We start from the raw sequence: 6499 nt of genomic DNA, 5'->3' as shown, positions 1-6499 counted from the left end.
GTGGGAGAAGGGCCAATTAGATAAATCGATGGTAAAGACTTTCAGGCAAGGAGAATAATGAGTAAAAAACTTTTACTCATTATTGAGTTATTGAGGTACAAATAAACTTGTCACATTTGAGGAAACGCAAAAAGTCCAAAATAACTAGAGCAGAGGGAGCACAATAAAGAAAATTTTAGAAAGAGGTAAAAAGAGTTAGGCAGAAACCCTGGTTACATGGTGCCCTCTAGGACAGGTAAAGAATTGAGATATTATTGTAAGTAAGGTGGCAAGTCAGAGTATATTAAAGAGGAGAATAATAGATGAGATTTATATTGTAAGAGGACTAAAGTGGAAATTAGAAACCAGTCAAGAGGCTATTGAATAATAGTACATACAAGAAAATACTTAGGAGTAAATTTAACCAAAGAAGTAAAAGACCTCCACAAGGAAAACCACAAAATGCTGAAGAAAGAAATTGAAGAGTACACAAATAAATTGAAAAGCATCTCATGCTCATGGATTGGAAGAATTAACATTGTTAAAATGACCATACTACCCAAGGCAATCTACAGTTTCAACGCAATCCCTGTCAAAATACCAATGACATAGATTCTAGTTATCAGCCCTTTATCAGATGTGTAGCATGCAAATATTTTCTCCCATTCTGTAGATTGTCTATTCAGTCTATTGATGGTTTTCTTGGCTGTTCAGAGGCTTTTTAATTTAACCAGGTCCCATTTATTTATTTTTGTTGTTCCTGTGATTGCCTTTGGGGTCCTCTTCATAAATTCTTTGCCTAGGCCAATGTCTATAAGAGTTTTTCCAACATTTTCTTCTAGAATTCTTATAGTTTCATGCCTTAGGTTTAAGTATGATCCACTGTGAGTTGATTTTTGTGAGAGGTGAAAGGTATAGATCCTGTTTCAGTCTTCCACATGTGGCTATCCAATTTTCCTGGCACCATTTATTGAAGAACAATTCTTTTCCTCAGTGTATGTTTTTGTCTGATTTGTCAAAGATTAGATGGCTATATGAGGAACCTATGTAGAACTCAGGAACATCAGCAAGAAAAAAATCAAACAACCCTATCAAAAAGTGGGCAAAGGACATGAACAGAAACTTTTCAAAAGAAGATAGACTAATGGCCAACAAACATATGAAAAAATGCTCAACATCTCCAATCATCAGGTAAATGCAAATCAAAACCACAATGAGCTAACACTTAACACCAGTGAGAATGGTCTTTATCAAAAAGTCCCAAAAGAATAAATGTTGGTGTGGATGTAGAGAGATAGGAACACTCATACACTGCTAGTGGGACTGCAAACTAGTACAACCTCTGTGGAAAGTAATATGAAGATACCTCAAAGAGCTAAAAATAGAAATACCATTTGATCCAGCAATCCCATTACTGGGTATCTACCCAAAGGAAAAAAAGATATTCTATAAAAAAGACATCTGCACCAAAATGTTTATAGCAGCGCAATTCACAATTGCAAAGATGTGGAAACAACCCAAGTGCCCATCAATACATGAGTGGATTAATAAAATGTGGTATATGTATACCATGGAGTTCTACTCAGCCACAAAAAACAATGGTGATCTAGCACCTCTTGTATTATCCTGGATAGGGCTGGACCCCATTTTACTAAGTGAAGTATCCCAAGAGTGAAAAAACAAGCACCACATGTACTCACCATCAAATTGGTATTAACTGATCAACACTTATGTGCACATATAGTAGTGACATTCATCGGGTGTCAGGCAAGCGGGAGGGGCCAGGAAGGGGTGGTATATTTACATTAAATGGGTGCAGTGTGCACCGTCTGGGAGATGGACACGCTTGAAGCTATATATGTAACCTAAACATTTGTACCCCTGTAATATGCTGAAATAAAAAAACAGTACCAATGACATTTTTTCATAGAAATAAAAACAAAATCCTCAAAATTTGTATGTAACTCCAAAACACCCCAAACAGCCAAAGCAATCCTAAGCAAAAAGAACAAAGCTGAATGCATGAAACTATCTGATTTCAAAATATACTACAAAGCAATAGTAACCAAAGCAGCATGATACTGGCACAAAAGGAGACACATAGACCAATGGTACAGAATAGAGAACTCAGAAATTAATCCACTTATCTACAGCCAACTGATTTTTGACAAAGGTACCAAGAATATATTGTGGGGAAAGGACAGTCTCTTCAATAAATTGTTCTGAGAAACTGGATATCCATATGAAGAAGAATGAATCCAGACCCCTATATCTCTTCCTATACAAAAATCAACTCAAGATGAATCAAAGACCTAACTGTAATACCCAAAACTATAAAACTATTAGAATAAAACATAGGGAAAATGTTTCAGGACATTGATCTGGGAAAAGATATTATGAATAAAACCTCAAAAGCAAAAATAAACAAACTGGATTTCATCAAACTAAAAACTTCTTCACAGCAAAGGAAACAACAGACTGAAAAGACAACCTACAGAATGGGAGAAAAATTTTGCAAGTTGTTAATCTGACAGGGAATTAATATCCAGAATATACAAAAAACTCAAACATTTCAAAATAAATAAATAAATAAACAATGCAATTAAACAATGGGGAAATGATCTGAGCAGACATTTCTCAAAAGAAGACATTCAGGCTGGGTGCAGTGGCTCATGCCTGTAATTCTAGCACTCTGAGAGGCTGAGGCAGGAGGATTGCTTAAGCCTAGGAGTTGAAGACCAGCCTGAGCAAGAGCGAGACCCTATCTCCACTAAAAATAGAAAAATTAGCCAGGTGTCATGGTACATGCCTGTAATCCCAGCTTCTAGGGAGGCTGAGGAAAGAGGATCACTTGAGTGCAGAAGTTTGAGGTTGCAGTGAGCTACAATAATGCCACTGCACCACTTTACCCAAGGTGACAGAGCAAGACTCTGTCTCAAAAATATATATATAAATAAATTCAAATGGCATACAAATATATGAAAAACTTCTCAGACATCAATAATCACCAGGAAAATGTGAATAAAAACTACAATAAGGTATCATCTCACCCCAGTTAGGGTGGCTATTATCAAAAAGACTAAAAACAACAAATGCTGGCCAGGATGCAGAGAAAAGGAAACTCTTAAACACTGTTGGTGGGAATATAAACTAGTACAACTACCATAAAGAATAGTATGGAGGTTCCTCAAAAACTACAAATATGACTACCATATGATCTAGTAATCCCACTGTAGATTTATCCACATAAAAGAAAATCAGTACATTGAAGAGACATCTGTACTTCCATGTTTATTTCAGCACTAGTCACAATAGCCAAGATATGGAAGAAACCTAGATGTCCAACAACAGATGAATGAATAAAGAAAACGTGGTGTATATACACAATGGAATACTATTGAGCCATAAAAAGAATGAAATCTCATCATTCACAACAACATGAATAGAACTGGAGGATATTATGTTAAATAAGCCAGGAACAGAAAGTTAAAAGCTGCATGTTCTCACTAATATACGAAAGCTAAAAAAAAAAAAACAATTGATCTCATAGAAATAAAAAGTAGCACAGAGGATACTAGAGGCTAGGAAGAATAGGAAAAAGGGGAAGAATAGCAAAAGATTTGTTAAAAAAATACAAAATTACAACTAGATAGGAGCAATAAATTCTAGTGTTCTATAGCATCATAGGTTGACTATAGTTAACGATAATATAGCATATAGTTTCAAATAGCTAGAATGAGAATAGTGAATATTCCCAATACTAAGAAATGATAAAAGTTTGAGATGATGTATATGCTAACCACCCTGATCTGATCACTATACATTACACGTATGGAAACATCACTATGTACTCCATAAATATGTACAATTACTATGTGTCAATTTAATTTTTTGTAAAAAAAGCTGTTGACTGGAAGAGAGACTAAGCTAAATTGTACTAGATTTTGTATATATATATATAAAACATAAGCATATATAATGTCCATATGTGTTTTATGCATCATAAAGGAGGCACTGAAGTTTTTCTAACTTCAGTGTCAGTATACCTTTGTTTATATCATGACAGAAAACAAGAAAACTATTTCTCAATTCAGGCTAGGATTACCCTATGCCAATGCCAGGCAGATCATAAGAAAAAATATCTACAGACTATTATTCCTCATAAATATAAATGCAATATATAAAAAGGATTATACACTATGTTAAAGTGGGGTTATCCTGGGAAAGAAAGATTATTTTAACATTCAAAAATCAGTTAATGTGATACACTATATTAATAAAATAAAGACATTATATGATTATCCTAAAAGATGCAAAAAATGCACTTGACAAAATTCAATGGCATGTAATGAAAACCAGTTTCAGAAAACTAGGGATAAAAGGTAACTTCCTCATTCTAATATGGAGCATTACAAAATCAATCCCCAAGCTAACCGTATACTTACTTAATGAATTGCTGAATGCTTTCCCTTTATATTACTTTACAGGTGAAAGCACCACTGAAGTCCTTTTCAGTCTGGAATTCACAGTCAGGAACAAGGCAAGGATGTCAGTTTGCACCACTTCTGTTCACATTTTAAGTTACAGCCAACGCAATAAATAAAAGAAAAGAAATTAAAGGCATAGAGATTAGAAAGGCAGAAACTGCCTTAATTTGCAAATTAAAATAATCTTGTCATAAAAATCCAGAGAAATCTACAAAAAAAGCTACTAGAATTAATATGCAAGGTCACGTTGTTACAAGGGGGAGGCCTCTTACCTATACAGGATCAGGATAAGAATTACGGTGAACTTCTAATTAAACCATGTAATCAAAATGATGGTGGAGTGAAATATTGGAAATGTTGAAAGAAAAAAAAAAAATCAAGATGATGATGAAGCAGATCACAGTTTTACTGCTATATACCAGGACAGGGAGCAACAGATACACACTGGAAGTAATTTAAAGATTTGTGACCCAGAACACAGCAGGGCTCTATATCTTTACCTCTCTTGTTCAGTATCAAGAGCCAAACTTTCCACATCACCTTCATTGATAAGATCCACAGTCATGATGATGTACAGCTGAGACTAACCGTGAGCAAATAGTGGTTTCACTGAAGCCTTGGGCTACATTTTTAGGCAATATCTTGGTAAGAGTCTCCTGATCCAAATAGCTTTTGATGAACAGAAAAAAAAAATCTATCCAAATAAGAGTACATATCTTTGCATATGCATAAAATATATCTGGAATGATTCACCAGAAACCGGTATTGATAATTACATTTGGAAGTTGGATCTAGGGGGCTGGGTGAAAGTGGCATAAAGAAGAGTATTCTTTTTCTGTTCATTGTTTGTTACTTCAGAATTTGATAATCTATGAACCCTAAAGTAAAGATAATATTGCAGAATACAACCTCTGAAAATAAATATTAATAGCATCCTTTTTTTTACTATTGGGGCTACCATTTGTTGGGCAGAGCTTTTTAGGGAAAGATATCTATCTTCCCCAACAAGTAGTCATAGCCTTAAGATTTTGCTTTTGTCTCTTTGTGGCTAAGAACTCAAAACTAGCCTCTTTTTGAAAGCCAGCAAATTTATCCATAATGAAATACCAGAATCATTTGAGACTTCTGCACTTTTTCTAAGAAGGTAAATTATCAACATCCACATGATTTGCTGTATGATGGAAGTTCAGAGTTTCTACTTGCTTTGAAGAACATATGTTGAAAAAAAAAACAGTAAATATGGAGAGCATAAGAAACAATTCAGAGACAGGGAACTGGCAGGTACTGCTTTGGGTACGGCATTCCTGCAGGCAATACCTTGGGCATTGCTTTGGGCATTACTGCAGCATTCCCTAACTGAGTCAGGAAGTCGCAAAACAAAGTTTCAAAGTGCCCTGATCAAAACAGGATGGAGGCAGGGCAAGTTCCAACTGCTTAAGACCAAGATGGTGGGGGAACACCGCCCCTACCATGAATATTCGTCCCCTTGTTTAGCCCATTGCTTACAGAGAAAGGCAACAGGAATCACGGGGTAGGGAGAACTTGCCTCTGTGTCTGTGGAGTAGACTTTCTACAGTTTCTGAATAAATCTTGCTTTCACTTTATACTGTCAGCTCACTCCTGAATTCTTTGTGGCACAAAGCCAGGGACCCACTTGGACTTCAACTGACTCCCAGCATTGAAAGTCACTTTCTGTGTCAGTTCTATCTTGGTTTCAACTTAAATTTTTGTTTTGAAAGCAGTTATCTTCTCTTAACTGCTTAACTGACTTCTGCTTTTTGTTCTAATTTGATCTCCCAGCATTGAAAGTCACTTTCTGTGTCAGTTCTATCTTGGTTTCAACTTAAATTTTTGTTTTGAAAGCAGTTATCTTCTCTTAACTGCTTAACTGACTTCTACTTTTTGTTCTAATTTGATCTCTAGTTTCTTACACATATTCCCTTGTTCCTTGTTGATGCTACTTTTTGATTTTTAACTAGTACATTAATATATTCCCTGAATCTAAATTTTCTCTCAATTTTTTACATCCTAAC

Source organism: Lemur catta, chromosome 2, assembly GCF_020740605.2.
Source record: "Lemur catta isolate mLemCat1 chromosome 2, mLemCat1.pri, whole genome shotgun sequence".
In the NCBI taxonomy this organism is placed as follows: Eukaryota; Metazoa; Chordata; class Mammalia; order Primates; family Lemuridae; genus Lemur; species Lemur catta.
The sequence above is the reverse complement of the archived record's forward strand: the minus strand, read 5'-3'. Positions refer to the sequence as shown.